Genomic DNA, 16,718 nt, shown 5'->3' with positions numbered 1-16,718 from the left:
CTGCATAACGGTCAGGATGGACCGTCACCGTGCAGTTGCGGCAAGCCCACCGAGTTCCTTGCTGCTGATCTCCCGGGTGACCGGGGGAGACCGCACCGCTCCCTGGACCTCAGCTTCCAGGCCTGTGAGAGTGGGACAGTGACCCTCAGGAAGGAGAGAGATTGCAAAAGACGTGGAGTGCTCCCCAAACGTGCTCACCTCCCCTGCCCTCAGGAGCCCAGATGCGCCCAGGAGACTGGAAGCTGGGGCAGGGCGTATGGAACCGAGGTCGCTCTCCTTCCAGGGTCCCCCCCGGAGAGGACTCAGACTGAGCTCTGCTCTCCCCCCGAGAGGACTCTCATTCTTCAGTGGTAGTGAGGTGTGCACGGGTTTTGCCGCAGCTGCGGGCCACCATGGTCCCTGGGACAAGCTTGAGACAGAACCCGGGCTCTAGGCCCATCCCTGCCATGTTGGCCCATCTCTGGGGGGTTTTGGCGTGCTGACGGCTCCAGGTGGTGATGAGAGGAAAGCAGATAGGAAGGAGCCGCCAAGAAACCCTGCACAAGCGGTCTATGGAGGGCAGGCTCCCGGGGCTGCAGGGCTGGACAGGCAGGCAGTGTTCGGGCAAGGGACCCTGCCCCTCCTCTGCAACCACCTCGACCCTCTTGTCTGCTCCCAGGCTTCTGCTGATGCCGTACGAAGGCTCCCTCTGGGAGCCACAGCACTTAGCACCCAGGAGCTTGTTGAGAGCAGTATAGCGAGGTGGTAGAGAACTGGCCTGGGTCCAAATCCCAGCGCCGCCATTCACCTGGCTCAGCTGCTCTGCCTCAGAGCCTGCCTCCTCACTGTCTAACAGAAGGCCTTTCTCTGTTTACTTTGCAGAGCTGTTATGGAATAAAGGTGACACGCTACCAGGGCCAGGCATGCAGCAGGTGCTGGATGGTGTTTGTCTGACAAGCCTTGTCGTCCCGTCCTATTGCTGCTTCCTTTGCTGAGCCTACTCCAGCAGTTACCATGAGGTGGAAAGGTGGGGGGCAGTGAGTGCAAGAGCTTTGCAGGCCATCCAGGCCCCGGTGCCTGGGAAGAAGGAGGGCAGGAAGAAAGGAAGGGAGGCCTCCAAAGTCAGGGTTGTTCAGATCCTGGTCTCCGACCACCCTCCCGTCGGAGTGGGCGCGCCAGCTGCTCAACTCAGGCCACTGGAAACTGAGTGGAGAGACAGTGATGGAGGGAGAAGCCCTCCTGGGGGTCTCCAGTTTGGGGATCCGCCCCCTCTCCCGCTTTGACCTTCCCTGGGGGGCAGGCCTGGACATGCGTGGCCCTCGCCAGGTCTCACAGTGGTCAGCTGTGTCACGTGCTTTTTTTCTGTGGTCAGGGTCAACCACACAGAGACAACAGGAGAGGAGTGTGGGCAAGGGCCACAGGCCCCTCAGATGCCCCCATGGGCTTTTCATGATGCCCACTGGGACCTCACAGGAGAGATTTTCCTCGGGGCTAAGTGTTGCCCAGTGGCGACCTGGAGTGTCTGATATGGGAGCAGATTCATTTTTGATACCTTCTCCTCTCCACCACAAAATTATTTTCAGTAACACTCATTAAATGAAAAAAAGTAATAATAATGGCTAGAAAGGAAATGTGTGGAAATTCTCACTTATTAAATTTGGACATAATCATCCCAGTAATGAAATAAAAATAAAATACTACAACATAAAAAGGAAAAGAGTAGTGGATTAATACTTTTTAATTACATGAATGTGTTTAAATAAAGGGAAAAAACTACCTACATATTGGTGGTTTTAATACTTAATGTATCATTACAGTTTCTGTTTTCTTGATGTGTTTTTTTAGTTTTAAAATAAACAATTGAAAAAATTTTAAAGAACAAATCTCAGTGTTAACGATATTCAAATTCAGTAAAATATTCACATACTAATTTAAATTTGCACTTTAAAAATATTATACTGCCCAATTTGCACTCTGTTTCACTGTTTTAAATCTTAAACACAAATTCTCATTCCAAATGGTCACAAAGAGTGACAGAATGGAAGAAAGTCAAGTTCTGTCTCTTCATTCTTTGCAGTCCCAGTAGTTAACACTGTTTATGTTAAGCCAACCGTTTAAAAGCAAGAATACGTGATGCTACAGGGGATGAGGGGCACAAAGCATAGCGAGAGCCAGCTTGGATGGTTCTGAACCCTTAGAACTTACTCTCGAAGCAAATGCAGGTAACTGAGGGAGCCACCGTATAACTGGGAATTCTCCAAATTGACTTCCACGTGGAACACAGTACATATTAAAGGATAAACAATAAAAATGCATTCATTTGAAGCTTACACATAGAACTGTTAAAGCAACGGTAATTGCAGCAATTGTTTAGAATCTAGACCAATGAAAGATGTCTTTGGGGAGGAGCGTTTCATCACTGACGTTGTTCAGAATTGCTGACGCGTGATGAGAATAGGAAGCAGTCCAACACTTCATCTGTGCTATTGGTACTTTTAAATCCCCTACAGACAAGGCCCCCTTATATCCTGCTCGTCCTCTGCCCTGGCCTTGGCACTGGCATTTTGCCCCTTCCTCTTGCCCTCACTAAATGACAAGTCAGGAAGCTTTCAAGTCCTTCCACACACATCCCAAGTTTGGGTCCCTGGGGAGGGGGTCGAGGGGGAGCACCGGGCTCTGAGTGCCTGGGAGTGGGGAAGGGGCTGCTCAGGTGCTGAACCGGGGAGGAGCCCGGGCCCTTCCGGGATCCTGGTGTGCACAGTCATGGTCTGCAGGGCCTATGCACGATGTCCCTTCAGCAGCAGCCCAGGGACCGCCCCCCCCACAAACCTTCCACACTCCCAGGCCCCATAGGACTTCTCCAGCCTCCACTCACCCCTCCCCACTGCCCAGCACACTCCAGCCTGGACTTCCCAGAAGCTTTCTGAATGCACCATGTTCTCCCTCGCCTCTGGGCCCTCCTACACTTTCCCTTTGCCTGACTCACCTCTACTCATCTTCACAACCCAGCTGAGACACCACTTCGTCCAGGAAGCCTTCCCTCATCCCTTTCCCGTTCACCCCTCAACATGGTCTGTGTTCTGTCTGCAGAGCAACCTATGCTGATGCTTCTGTCAGCATAAAATGGGCTGTACTGAAGGCATGCTGTCACCATGTCCCCCTCCCGGACTGACCACGGGGACCCCAGGCCCGATCTTGTTTGCAGCTGTGGACCCAACACACGGGGCCTGGCCAGTGCTCAGAAATGTTTGTGGAACATGAGTGAACCGTGTCATGTCCTGATTTAGCTCCATGAATCCACACGCCTTTTTTCACCCTGCAAAGGAGGACACGTCCCTTCCCCCACCAGATGCGATTTCCTCTTCCTTTTCCAGATGACAGTTTGGAGCTCCCAGGGCCCTGACCCCGATAGGCCAGGTAGGTGGAGTGGGGCAGGGGGTTGAGGGCCACCATGGTGGTGACTTGGAGCCTTCGGGTGGGCACTAGGTGGGCCCCATGACTATTCCCGGTGCAAGGCCAAGAGGGCAGGAGCTGGAGCTGCAGGCGGTTGAAGTGGGTGCTGTCCGAAGGATGTGAGAATGGGCAGCCCACTGAGCATGGAAGCCAGGGTGGGATGCCCCCCTGGGTTGGGTGTCTGAGAAGCTCAGCTCCCTGCGAGGCCTGCGTGAGCTCCTGCCTCTATATGTGGAGTCAAGAACCCGCTGCTGGGGATGAACCAGGCTCCTTACAGGCTGGGGGCCTGGTTGGACCTCAGCGGTTAGGGAGTTGTGCGGGAGAGCTCTTCCTCTGAAAGAGAAATGGGCAAAATAAGGGTCCAAGATGGAGCCACACAGGAGGAAAAGATTTGTAGTGAAACCCATCAAAAAGACCACTTGGGGTGACAGGAGATGAGGCCACTAGGAATAAGGGGGCCATAAGAAGGGTTGGGAACACCTGGGGACTGGGGCCCTGACCAGCCAGCTCCTCAACTGTGTTCCGCCAGCTCCCTCCCTGATGACCATGGGAGTATGAGGCCCTGGGGGACTTGGCACACTGGTCCCAGCATGCCGTCCCCTCTGGGACTCATCTTGGCCCTCCAAGCAGCGTCTCCTAAGGAGCCAGACTGGGCGAGCCAGCCCCTCTCTCCAGAGCCTTGTCTCCTCTCTCTGTTCCTCTGCCCTCTAACCCCGCTGGCTTCAACTCCTGAGACAGGCCTCCCGCCACCTGCGATGGGTCTCAACCACAAAGGCCCCTCTCCTTTGTGCCTGGTGACTCCTGCTGACCCTCTAGGCCCCATCCACACGGAGCCTTTCCTGTCCCGGCCCCACTGGCCATGACTCGGGTGGCCAGGTCTTCCTGTTCCTTACTCTTGCAGCTGCGTTCCTAGAGCTTAGCATCGTTGTGATTATACATGTATTTCTGTGCTTGAATTTTATTAAGCCCCAGCTCCCTGCAGGTCTGTGAGAGCCACACAGAGAAGGTACGTGCCTGCTCTGTTGCTCACTGTAGCCTCAGCATCTAACCCACCGCCTGGCGGGGCTTTAATACGTATGTGTGGAATGGATGCATCTATGGCCTCGCCTGTCACAGCTCTCGGGTCAGGGGGTGGATTTGTGCCTGTACGTCTATTAGGACCTGTGCCTCTGGTCGGGTGTGTTGCTGTCCCTGGGCCAGGCAAGCCCTGGGTCAGTGGATACTGTTGCAGGCCTGGCCCTACCAGGCTGACGCCCAGACCCTGGACCACGAGGGAGCCTTCCAACCCTGGCATCTTTCGGGTGCCAATACCCAAGAAACTTCCTTCCTGCCCTCCTCTGGCCATCTTGAAACCTCAAGATTCTGCAACCGCTTTCACAAGAACCGTCTGCCAGCCACGGTGGAGCTGCTGGCCAGAGGCCTGATTGGATCTCTTTATCTGCTCAGCTCCAACGGCCCCCGTGGAGACAGGTGCAGTGGAGCGGGGCTCAGGGCCTGCTCCTGTTCCCAGGGCTTCCTGGAAATGGGGCCCTTGGCTCTGTTCTCATAACAAGAACACTGAGGTCTGCAGGGAGACTAAGGGGCTTGGCTCAAACGACAGTGGCTGCACCCCGTGCCAGAGGCCGGGGCAGGCCAAGGGTGTGTGCACGTGTGGTCCTGTGTGTATGGGTGTGCACCAGAGCTGAGGGCTCCCAGAGGGAGGCAGCTCAGAGTGTTCTGTTTTTTGCGAAGCCAGGAAAAACACCGTGGGGCCTTGGCCAGCTGGCCTGGGAGCCCAGTGCCACCCCGGCTGCTTGACCTCTCTGATCAGCTGGTAAAATCAGCGAAGGGCAGGGCTGTTCAGGAGGCAGGAGTTGTCCCTGGTGAGCACTTGAGATGTGCAGGTCCAGGCTGGGGGTGGGGGCAGCTGAGGGCCATCCCTTCCCCTCCCGCCTGCCTTGGCCTTACCTGAGAGCTGTACCTCGCCTCCTCCATCAGACTGGGGACTCCCAGGGGCAGGGACGGGGCTAGGGGAGGAGGACCGTGGGCTTGCACACCAGGCAGACCGTGTTTTGCCTGAGCGACGTCATGAGTGAGAGGACTCAGTGGGACATATGAGCCGCCGGGCGCTGCTGCTTGTAGGGTAACAGGCCGGGGGGTGCGGTTCCAGCAGGGCCGGGGGTGGGGCACTGCGGCTGGCTCGGGGTGATCCACCGCCCTTGCTGTTCGCCAGCCTGTGCTCTGTGCTTTACTACACTCATCTGAGTTCTCACAACACCCCTACAAGGCAGCTGCTGCCGCCTGGGACCTCGGTTTTATTGTTGGGGTACAGAGGAAAGAAGGTGTCACCATCTTGGAGCCAGGAAGGGATCTCAACCTGGGTCTGACTCTACAAGCTGCTTCCTTCTCCCCCAGGCTCCCAAGGGCATGGGTGTGACCTGGTGAGAGAAGCCTCCTCACACAGGCTGGAAGGTGCCTCAGGCCTGAGAAGGTTGCCCCACGGGTGCGACTGGAGGAGAGCCTGACAGGCCGCCCTGGCTGCTCCGATTGTCCCCCCTCAGCTCCCAACCTCTAGGGTGGCCGCTGCAGCACGGTGATGGGAGCCAGTCTGGAGCAAGGGGGGTGGGCGGGGTCCCAGAGCCTGAGAGGGACGGCTGCACAGTTTCTCCACCAGGAAGAGCCCACGCGCATCCATTTTTGCCTCCTGGCATCTCAATGCATCCAGAAGGAAAGAAGGCCTGAAAGCTGTAGGAATTTAGACACCCTGTTGAATGCAATAGTCTCTTGCCTGGGGCACTTACAATTTAGAAGGTTCAAAAATGCAAACAATGACTTCAAAGATTGTGCAGGTTTTATCCCCGTCCCGCCAGCCACAGCCTCCTCAGCTTCTCACTGGTGAGGTAATGAGTCTGTGGGTCTGTGGTCCCAGCCCCTTGGCAGCACTGGAGGTGGCCGGAGCCAGCATCCAGTGTCAAGGACAGAAAGTCCACTAGCCAGAGCCCTTTGTGCTAAGTGAGGGCTCCTCTCTCTCGCCCCTCCTCCCGTCCTACGCCCCCAGTACCGTCTTCTGAGACGGTCACGGGAAGGAACAAGGCTCTGCCCTGCTCCTCCCCCTCGTCCCTGGAAGGCACATCGTCCCAGGAATGCACCATGACTGGATGCCAGAGTGGGCTATCCTGGGTCTGCCACTTGCGCTGGGCTCTGGGGCAAGGGCAGGTCTTGGCTCTCTTTGTGCCTATCTAGGCAGTGATAATGGTTCTGAAGGGAATCAGGCCTCACATCCAGAATGCGTACAGGATTATCCCAGAAGAGATGGAGTCAGGTGCTCCCCCGATACTTCTCCCAGTTGCTAAAGGCTTATTGGGTTGGTGGATACTGTCTTCAAGGACTAATGTGGGGTTTAAAATATTATTTGTTTGTTTATGCTTTCAACAAAACTTTATGAAGAGCCTTTACGATCCAGGGCCTGCTCTGGGTACTAGGGCTATGGTGGTGAACAGAAACAGGCATCTAACAGAGGGGAGGCATGAAACAAACATGCCCCTGTAGGTCTGAGGGAGGAAAAACCTCTACGTAAATCCATATAAATGTAAAAGCGTACTCCTACCCTCCACCGTTAGGAGACTTGCCCAAGGTAACAGCTGATTAGTGCAGGAACTTGAACTTGAATCCAAGTCGAGTTCTTAACCCACTCCACCAGGTTTGACCTCTGTAACCATTCTCTGCCTAGCAGCCAACATGACCTTTTTAAATTATAAATTATATCATGCCACTACTCCCTTCTACACCCAAACCCTCCAAAGACTTTCACTGCAGTTAGAATAAAATTCAAACGCTTTCATGATCTGGTTCCTATCAACATCGGTGGTAATTTAAAGGTATGCCCACAAATTCTTTGACTCTCCCCATCTAAAAGATGGAGTCTAATTCCCCTCCCTTGAATGCTCACTTCTGTCTAATAGAATGTGGTAGAAGTGAGGCTATGGGACATCTGAAGCTAGATGTAGAAAGAATTCAGCTCCCACCTCCCTCTCTCTCTTAGGACACTTGTCCTTGGAAACTACCATGTTGTGAGGAACCCCCGGCTACATGGAGAAACTAGTCAACAGTCTCACGTAGGCATCCAGTTGACACCAACATCAACAGCCAGACATGTGAGTGAATGAAAGTCAAACGATTCCATCCCTGGCCTTTGAGTCTTCCAGCTGTGGCTCCAGACATCTGGAAGCAGGGACGAGCTGTCTCCCGCGTGCCCTGTCAGAATTCCTGGCCCACAGAACCTGTGACAGAGAATACATGATCGCTGTGTTTTAAGCTGTTAGGTTTGCGGTTGATTTGTTATGCAGTAGTAGATAACTAACATAACACCTCAGACCTCACCTCCTACCAAGATCATTTTTGTTCATAACACTCCAGTTACACTGTCCTCTGCTCTTTTTCCTCTGGGCAAAAAGTTCATTCTAACCTCCAGGACCTTTGCACTTGCTGTTTCTTCTTTCTGGAATGCTTGCCCATCACCTGGATCTTTGTGTGACTGTCTCCTCATGGTCCAGGTCTTTGCTGAAATATCCCCTCCTCAGAGATCGCTTCCCCAGCCACATTTTACAATGCTGCCCATCCTATCTGTCACACTACCCCATGCATTTCCTTCACAGCTTTTATTCTATGAAATTATTTATTTGTCCATTTGTTACTTGTGTATCTCCTCACGCTTCTTTCTTCCTCTTTCCAGTCCCTCCCGTCTGGTATTGAGGTGGGGAGGATGAGAGGGGGAAACAACATGTCCTTTCCCCATGAGAGTTCCCAGTGCAGAGCAGCAGGTCTCCCGGCCATCGTGGCTTCTCTGTCTGTTCACACTGCGGGGTTAGCCCAAGGCCCATGGCCCCGTGTCCAGGTTCTTGGGAGAGCTATACAGGGACTCTTGGGGCACATTCTCTGTCATGGAAGACAGGCTCCAGCTTACCCTTCTCCCTCCCCCAAGCCTTCACCTCAGCGGCCACCCCACAGCCTTGCTGCTTTATTGACACCTGTGCAGAATCTAAGGGAGCCTGTGATCCCCTCTTTCAACTGCTCACACTCCTCCCTCATAAGGCCTCTGCTCTTCCCTCTCTAATTCTAATTCTCCCACTTTCTCGGGATCCTGTCTGTCTGTCTGTCTGTCTGTCTCTCTCACACACACACACACACACACGTGCACACACACGCACACACACGCACGCACGCACACACGCACACACACGCACGCACGCACGCACACACACACACACACACACGCACCAGGTTTATGAAGAGTAGGGAGCAACCCACCTGGCAGGGAGGAGTATTTTAGCACTGACATTATTTAGTGAGCATGGCAATTATAAAAGCACCTTTAGTCAGTTTTCCTGTTGTTTTAAACTCAACAGAGAAAAAGAAAACCCTTATGGCCTGCACAGGCACCCTCTGCCCTGTCCTTGGTATGTCCCTGTGTCAATGCAGTGTAGGAGACACGGCCATAGGTGGAGATCCAGGCAGGCATCATTGTCCTTGGGTGCCCCAGCTGCCTCTTCTCCTGCTTTTAGCTCTCTCTCTATTCCAGCTCCCTCAGAAATTGCTGATGGCTCCTCCTGGGTCAGCCACTGCCACAGCCACCTGTGTCCTCTCAGAATGCCTTGCTTCCTCAGGCTCCTGTCCTTTCTTTCTTTGTTTCAGACAAAACAAATTCAGGAACTTTTCCAAGAACTTAGGGGTAAAAAAAACCAAAGTAGGACAGGAGTAAATTGTAGACACAATAAATACTTAATGAATGAATAAAAACATGAATGTCTAGACATAACTAATGACAAGTTTCTTGGATAGTGCCAATTAAGAGGTGTGTTACTTGTTCCTTTCATGCCAGACATGTTTGGGGGGAGTCTGTCCACCCACACGCTCCTTCTCTGGGGACAACCCTCACCCACAATCCCTGCTGAAGGAGTGAGCTTGGATGGCCACACTTATGTCACATGACCTGCACATCCCTCAGCCACATGGGATATGTGGTCCAACCTCAGCCAATCAGATTATTCTCATAGAACTTTAGAATTTGAATCCAGAGACACTGAGCTAGCTGACTGTGGAAGGAGCATGAAAAGGTCAGGTTTTGGGGCAGAGGTTCCCATGTGAGCCATGTACAAGGTGACTGCATAGGCAGGGACTGATGAATGGAGTGGGGGAGAAGGATGGACCAGCTGCTGTGTCAGACCTCACAGTTGCTTACTCCCGTAATACCCGACTTCACTTTATTTCAAGGAGAGCTTTATATCCTTAAAATAAACACCCTCTTTTTATTTAAACTTGTTGGGTTTGCAGCCCCTTGCAACTCTAACCATAGCCTATTTCTTCTCTTCAACTCTGCTTAACCCCAAAGCCCCAGTTTGATAGTGGAGGAGAGAAATGATGGGTGTGTGGCATGGAGGTCCAGGCAAAGAGCAAGCAAGGCACACCAGTGAATTGGGGGGAAAAGGCCCAGATGGATGTAAGGAAGACTAAACTGGCAGAAATCAATGTAGGGAGGGAAAGAGGGAAAGAGGAAGGGGAATGGGGGTATATATAGAGATAGATAGTCAACAAACCATTATAGAGCACTTTCTATGGATAAGTAATGCATTAAGCCCCAAATGAATGCTGGAATATATGAATAAATGAATGAGGAAATGAGTGGATATGCCCATTCCTGTTTGCAAGAAGTGTTGAGTCTGAAAATGGGGGTGGGTGGGGGTATAGCAGTAAGTAGTCAGAGTCTTGCAGACATGGCCCTGAATTTTTTTTTTACAACTTTATTGGAGTATAATTGCTTAACAATGGTGTGTTAGTTTCTGCTTTATAACAAAGTGAGTCAGCTCTACATATATATATATCCCCATATCTCTTCCCTCCTACGTCTCCCTCCCTCCCACCCTCCCGATCCCACCCCTCTAGGTGGTCACAAAGCACCGAGCCGATCTCCCTGTGCTATGCAGCTGCTTCCCACTAGCTATCTATTTTACATTTGGTAGTGTATATATGTCCATGCCACTCTCTCACTTTGTCTCAGCTTACCCTTCCCCCTCCCTGTGTCCTCAAGTCCATTCTCTAGTAGGTCTGTGTCTTTATTCCCGTCTTGCCCCTAGGTTCTTCATGACCATTTTTTTTTTTTTTTTAGATTCCATATATATGTGTTAGCATACGGTATTTGTTTTTCTCTTTCTGACTTACTTCTCTCTGTATGACAGACTCTAGGTCCAACCACCTCACTACAAATAACTCAATTTCATTTCTTTTTATGACTGAGTAATATTCCATTGTATATATGTGCCACATCTTCTTTATCCATTCATCTGTTGATGGACACTTAGGTTGCTTCCATGTCCTGGTTATTGTAAATAGAGCTGCAATGAACATTGTGGTACATGACTCTTTTTGAATTATGGTTTTCTCAGGGTATATGCCCAGTAGTGGGATTGCTGGGCCGTATGGTAGTTCTATTTTTAGTTTTTTAAGGAACCTCCATACTGTTCTCTACAGTGGCTGTATCAATTTACATTCCCACCAACAGTGCAAGAGGGTTCTCTTTTCTCCACACCCTCTCCAGCATTTATTTTTTGTAGATTTTTTGATGATGGCCATTCTGACTGGTGTGAGATGATATCTCATTGTAGTTTTGATTTGCATTTCTCTAATGATTAATGATGTTGAGCATTCTTTCATGTGTTTGTTGGCAATCTGTATATCTTCTTTGGAGAAATGTCTATTTAGGTCTTCTGCCTATTTTTGGATTGGGTTGTTTGTTTTTTTTTTTTGATATTGACCTGCATGAGTTGGTTGTATGTTTTGGAGATTAATCTTTTGTCAGTTGCTTCATTTGCAAATATTTTCTCCCATTCTGAGGGTTGTCTTTTTGTCTTGTTTATTGTTTCCTTTGCTGTGCAAAAGCTTTTAAGTTTCATTAGGTCCCATTTGTTTATTTTTGTTTTTATTTCCATTTCTCTAGGAGGTGGGTCAAAAAGGATCTTGCTGTGATTTATGTCATAGAGTGTTCTGCCTATGTTTTCCTCTAAGAGTTTGATGGTGTCTGGCCTTACATTTAGGTCTTTTATCCATTTTGAGTTTATTTTTGTGTATGGTGTTAGGGAGTGTTCTAATTTCATTCTTTTACATGTAGCTGTCCAGTTTTCCCAGCACCACTTATTGAAGAGGCTGTCTTCTCCACTGTATATTCTTGCCTCCTTTATCAAAGATAAAGTGACCATATTGCGTGGGTTTATCATCTCTGGGCTTTCTATCCTGTTCCATTGATCTATATTTCTGTTTTTGTGCCAGTACCATACTGTCTTGATTATTGTAGCTTTGTAGTATAGACTGAAGTCAGGGAGCCTGATTCCTCCAACTCCGTTTTTCTTTTTCAAGATTGCTTTGGCTATTCGGGGTCTTTTGTGTTTCCATACAAATTGTGAAATTTTTTGTTCTAGTTTTGTGAAAAATGCCATTGGTAGTTTGATAGGGATTGCATTGAATCTGTAGATTGCTTTGGGTAGTATAGTCATTTACACAATGTTGGTTCTTCCAATCCAAGAACATGGTATATCTCTCCATCTATTTGTATCATCTTTAATTTCTTTCATCAGTGTCTTATAATTTTCTGCATAGAGGTCTTTTGTCTCCTTTGGTAGGTTTATTCTTTTTGTTGCAATGGTAAATGGGAGTGTTTTCTTAATTTCACTTTCAGATTTTTCATCATTAGTGTATAAGAATGCAAGAGATTTCTGTGCATTAATTTTGTATCCTGCTACTTTACCAAATTCACTGATTAGCTCTAGTAGTTTTCTGGTAGCATCTTTAGGATTCTCTATGACATCTGTGAACAGTGACAGCTTTACTTCTTCTTTTCCAATTTGGATTCCTTTTATTTTATTTTATTTTTTAATTTTTTTCACTATATAAAACGTTTTTAATGTGTAAAATGTTTACAGACTTAAAGTGGTATTGAAAGATACAGGAAGACCAACATAATTTCAGAAAATATTAGATTTGCAAAATAACCAAATATGACCTATTCAATTAAAAATATGATTAAAAATTAAACAGATGGATTAGACATTAGATGAAGAAAATTAATGAACTACAATATATGCATATGCATGTCATAATATACATATATAAAACAGAAAATATATGTAACAAAAATAATAAGTTGTTAAGTATATAAACATAATGTCTATGTGTATATATTTGTGTATTTATATATTTCAGAAAAATGACTGATATATTTCAGAAAATATTTCAGAAAAATTATCCAAAAAGGGTAATAAGGGATAGAGACCAGAATGAGAAGGGATAAGTAAATTTAATCTGAGATACAGAAAGAGAAGCCAGAAATAATAAGGTGGCCTTTTATTTCTTTTTCTTCTCTGATTGCTGTGGCTAAAACTTCCAAAACTATGTTGAATAATAGTGGTGAGAGTGGGCAACCTTGTCTTGTTCCTGATGTAAGTGGAAATGGTTTCAGTTTTTCACCATTGAGGATGATGTTGGCTGTGGGTTTGTCATATACGGCCTTTATTATGTTGAGGAAAGTTCCCTCTATGCCTACTTTCTGGAGGGTTTTTATCATAAATGGGTGTTGAATTTTCTCAAAAGCTTTCTCTGCATCTATTGAGTTGATCATATGGTTTTTCTCCTTCAATTTGTTAATATGGTGTATCACGTTGATTGATTTGCATATACTGAAGAATCCTTGCACTCCTGGGATAAACCCTACTGGATCATAGTGTATGATCCCTTTAATGTGCTGTTGGATTCCGTTTGCTAGTATTGTGTTGAGGATTTTTGCATCTATGTTCATCAGTGTTATTGGCCTGTAGTTTTCCTTCTTTGTGACAACTTTGTCTGGTTTTGATATCAGAGTGACGGTGGCCTTGTAGAATGAGTTTGGGAGTGTTCCTCCCTCTGCTATATTTTGGAAGAGTTTGAGAAGGATAGGTGTTAGCTCTTCTCTAAATGTTTGATAGAATTCACCTGTGAAGCCATCTGGTCCTGGGCTTTTGTTGGAAGATTTTTTAATCACAGTTTCAATTTCAGTGCTTGTGATTGGTCTGTTCATTTTTCTATTTCTTCCTGGTTCAGTTTTGGAATGTTGTGCATTTCTAAGAATTTGTCCATTTCTTCCAGGTTGTCCATTTTATTTGCATATATTGCTTGTAGTAATCTCTCATAATCGTTTGTATTTCTGCAGTGTCAGTTGTTACTTCTCCTTTTTCATTTCTAATTCTATTGGTTTGAGTCTTCTCCCTTTATTTCTTGATGAGTCTGGCTAATGGTTTATCAATTTTGTTTATCTTCTCAAAAAACCAGCTTTTAGTTTTATTGATCTTTGCTATCGTTTCCTTCATTTCTTTTTCATTTATTTCTGATCTGATCTTTATGATTTCTTTCCTTCTGCTAACTTTGGGGTTTTTTGTTCTTCTTTCTCTAATTGCTTTAGGTGTAAGGTTAGGTTGTTTATTTGAGATGTTTCTTGTTTCTTAAGGTAGGATTGTATTGCTGTAAACTTCCCTCTTAGAACTGCTTTTGCTGCATCCCATAGGTTTTGGGTCATTGTGTTTTCATTGTCATTTGTTTCTAGATATTTTTTGATTTCCTCTTTGATTTCTTCAGTGATCTCTTGGTTATTAAGTACTGTGTTGTTTAGCCTCCATGTGTTTGTATTTCTTACAGATTTTTTTCCTGTAATTGATATCTAGTCTCATAGCGTTGTGGTCGCAAAAGATACTTGATACGATTTCAATTTTCTTAAATAACCAAGGCTTGATTTGTGACCCAAGATATGATCTATCCTGGAGAATGTTCCATGAGCACTTGAGAAGAATGTGTATTCTGTTGTTTTTGGATGAAATGTCCTATAAATATCAATTAAGTCCATCTTGTTGAATGTATCATTTAAAGCTTGTGTTTCCTTATTTATTTTCATTTTGGATGATCTGTCCATTGGTGAAAGTGGGGTGGTAAAGTCCCCTACTATGATTGTGTTACTGTTGATTTCCCCTTTTATGGCTGTTAGTATTTGCCTTATGTATTGAGGTGCTTCTTTGTTAGGTGCATAAATATTTACAATTTTTATATCTTCGTCTTGGATTGATCCCTTGATCATTATGTAGTGTCCTTCTTTGTCTCTTGTAAGTCTTTGTCTTAAAGTCTATTTTGTCTGATATGAGAATTGCTACTCCAGCTTTCTTTTGATTTCCATTTGCATGGAATATCTTTTTCCATCCCCTCACTTTCAGTCTGTGTGTGTCCCTAGGTCTGAAGTGGATCTCTTGTAGACAGCATATATATGGGTCTTGTTTTTGTATCCATTCAGCCAGTCTGTGTCTTTTGGTTGGAGCATTTAATGCATTTACATTTAAGGTAATTATCTATATGTATGTTCCTGTTACCATTTTCTTAATTGTTTTGGGTTTATTATTGTAGGTCTTTTCCTTCTCTTGTGTTTCCTGCCTAGAGAAGTTCCTTTAGCATTTGTTGTAAAGCTGGTTTGGTGGTGCTGAATTCTCTTAGCTTTTGCTTGTCTGTAAAGGTTTTACTTTCTCCATCAAGTCTGAATGTGATCCTTGCTGGGTAGAGTAATCTTGGTTGTAGATTTTTCTCCTTCATCACTTTAATTATGTCCTGACACTCCCTTCTGGCTTGCAGAGTTTCTGCTGAAAGATCAGCTGTTAACCTTATGGGGATTCCCTTATGTGTTATTTGTTGTTTTTCCCTTGCTGCTTTTAATACTTGATCTTTGTATTTAATTTTTGATAGTTTGATTAATATGTGTCTTGGTGTGTTTCTCCTTGGATTTATCCTGTATGGGGCTCTCTGTTCTTCCTGGACTTGATTAACTATTTCCTTTCCCATATTAGGGAAGTTTTCAACTATAATGTCTTCAAATATTTTCTCAGTCCCTTTCTTTTTCTCTTCTTCTTCTGAGACCCCTATAATACGAATGTTGGTGCATTTAATGTTGTCCCAGAGGTCTCTGAGACTGTCCTCAATTCTTTTCATTGTTTTTTCTTTATTCTGCTCTGCAGTAGTTATTTCCACTATTTTATCTTCCAGGTCACTTATCCGTTCTTCTGCCTCAGTTATTCTGCTATTGATCCCTTCTGGAAAATTTTTAATTTCATTTATTGTGTTGTTTATCACTGTTTGTTTGCTCTTTAGTTCTTCTAGGTCCTTGTTAAACGTTTCTTGTATTTTCTCCATTCTATTTCCAAGATTTTGCATCATCTTTACTATCATTATTCTGAATTCTTTTTCAGGTAGACTGCCTATTTCCTCTTTATTTGTTAAGTGGGTTTTTGCCTTGCTCCTTCATCCACTGTGTGTTTCTCTGTCTTCTCATTTTGCTTAGCTTACTGTGTTTGGGGTCTCCTTTTCGCAGGCTGCAGGTTCGTAGCTTCCATGGTTTTTGGTGTCTGTCCCCAGTGGCTAAGGTTGGTTCAGTGGGTTGTGTAGGCTTCCTGGTGGAGGGGACTGGTGCCTGTGTTCTGGTGGATGAGGCTGGATCTTGTCTTTCTGGTGGGCAGGTCCATGTCTGGAGGTGTGTTTTGGGGTGTCTGTGGCTTTAGTATGATTTTAGGCAGCCTCTATGCTAATGGATGGTGTTGTGTTCCTGTCTTGCTAGTTGTTTGGAATAGGGTGTCCTGCACTGTAGCTTGCTGGTCGTTGAGTGGAGCTGGGTCTTGGCGTTGAGATGGAGATCTCTGGGAGATTTTCACCGTTTGACGTTATGTGGAGCTGGGAGGTCTCTTGTGGACCAGTGTCCTGAACTTGGCTGTTCCACCTCAGTGGCACAGCCCTGACGCCTGGCTGGAGCACCAAGAGCCTGTCCTCCACATGGCTCTGTCTGAGCATCTATTTCAACAGCAGCAATGGGACTCTGGACGGTGTGGGCCACTTTTTTCGCCAATTGACTGAGGAGAAGTGTGAGGATGCCCAGCGTCTCTTGAAAATGCAAAACCAGTGCTGCGGGCGCACCCTCTACCAGGATGCGCAGAAGCCTTCTCAAGATGAGTGGAGTAAAACCCAGGATGCTGTGGAAGTCGCCATTATTAGGGAGAAGAACCTGAACCAGGCACTATTGGATCTGCGTGCCCTGGGTTCTGCCCGCGCAGACTGCCACCTCTGTCGGATTGGGTTGTTTGTTTTTTTGATATTGAGCTGCATGAGCTGCTTGTAAATTTTGAAGATTAACCCATTGTCAGTTGTTTCATTTGCAAATATTTTCTCCCATTCTGAAGGTTGTCTTTTCATCTTGTTTATGGTTT

The 16,718-nt window shown here is 46.8% G+C and overlaps 1 pseudogene across 1 annotated transcript in view; it reads right to left on the bottom strand.

Moving 5' to 3' along the window:
* Positions 1 to 24: 24 nt before the first annotated feature.
* The window catches only part of LOC309651230 (olfactory receptor 4D2-like), a 34,055-nt pseudogene continuing 17,361 nt past the window's right edge, over positions 25 to 16,718 (bottom strand). Inside the window, exons 4-7 of the transcript in view lie at positions 6,473 to 6,650; positions 5,380 to 5,438; positions 3,384 to 3,516; positions 25 to 122 (exon numbers count right to left, since the gene is read on the bottom strand). The product of the transcript in view is annotated as an olfactory receptor 4D2-like (transcript). The remainder of the gene's footprint in view (positions 123 to 3,383; positions 3,517 to 5,379; positions 5,439 to 6,472; positions 6,651 to 16,718) is intronic.

The sequence above is a fragment of the Balaenoptera physalus genome (genome assembly GCF_965194825.1).
Source record: "Balaenoptera physalus genome assembly, chromosome: 20".
NCBI classification, from domain to species: domain Eukaryota; kingdom Metazoa; phylum Chordata; class Mammalia; order Artiodactyla; family Balaenopteridae; genus Balaenoptera; species Balaenoptera physalus.
This window is presented reverse-complemented; position numbering and strand designations above follow the sequence as displayed.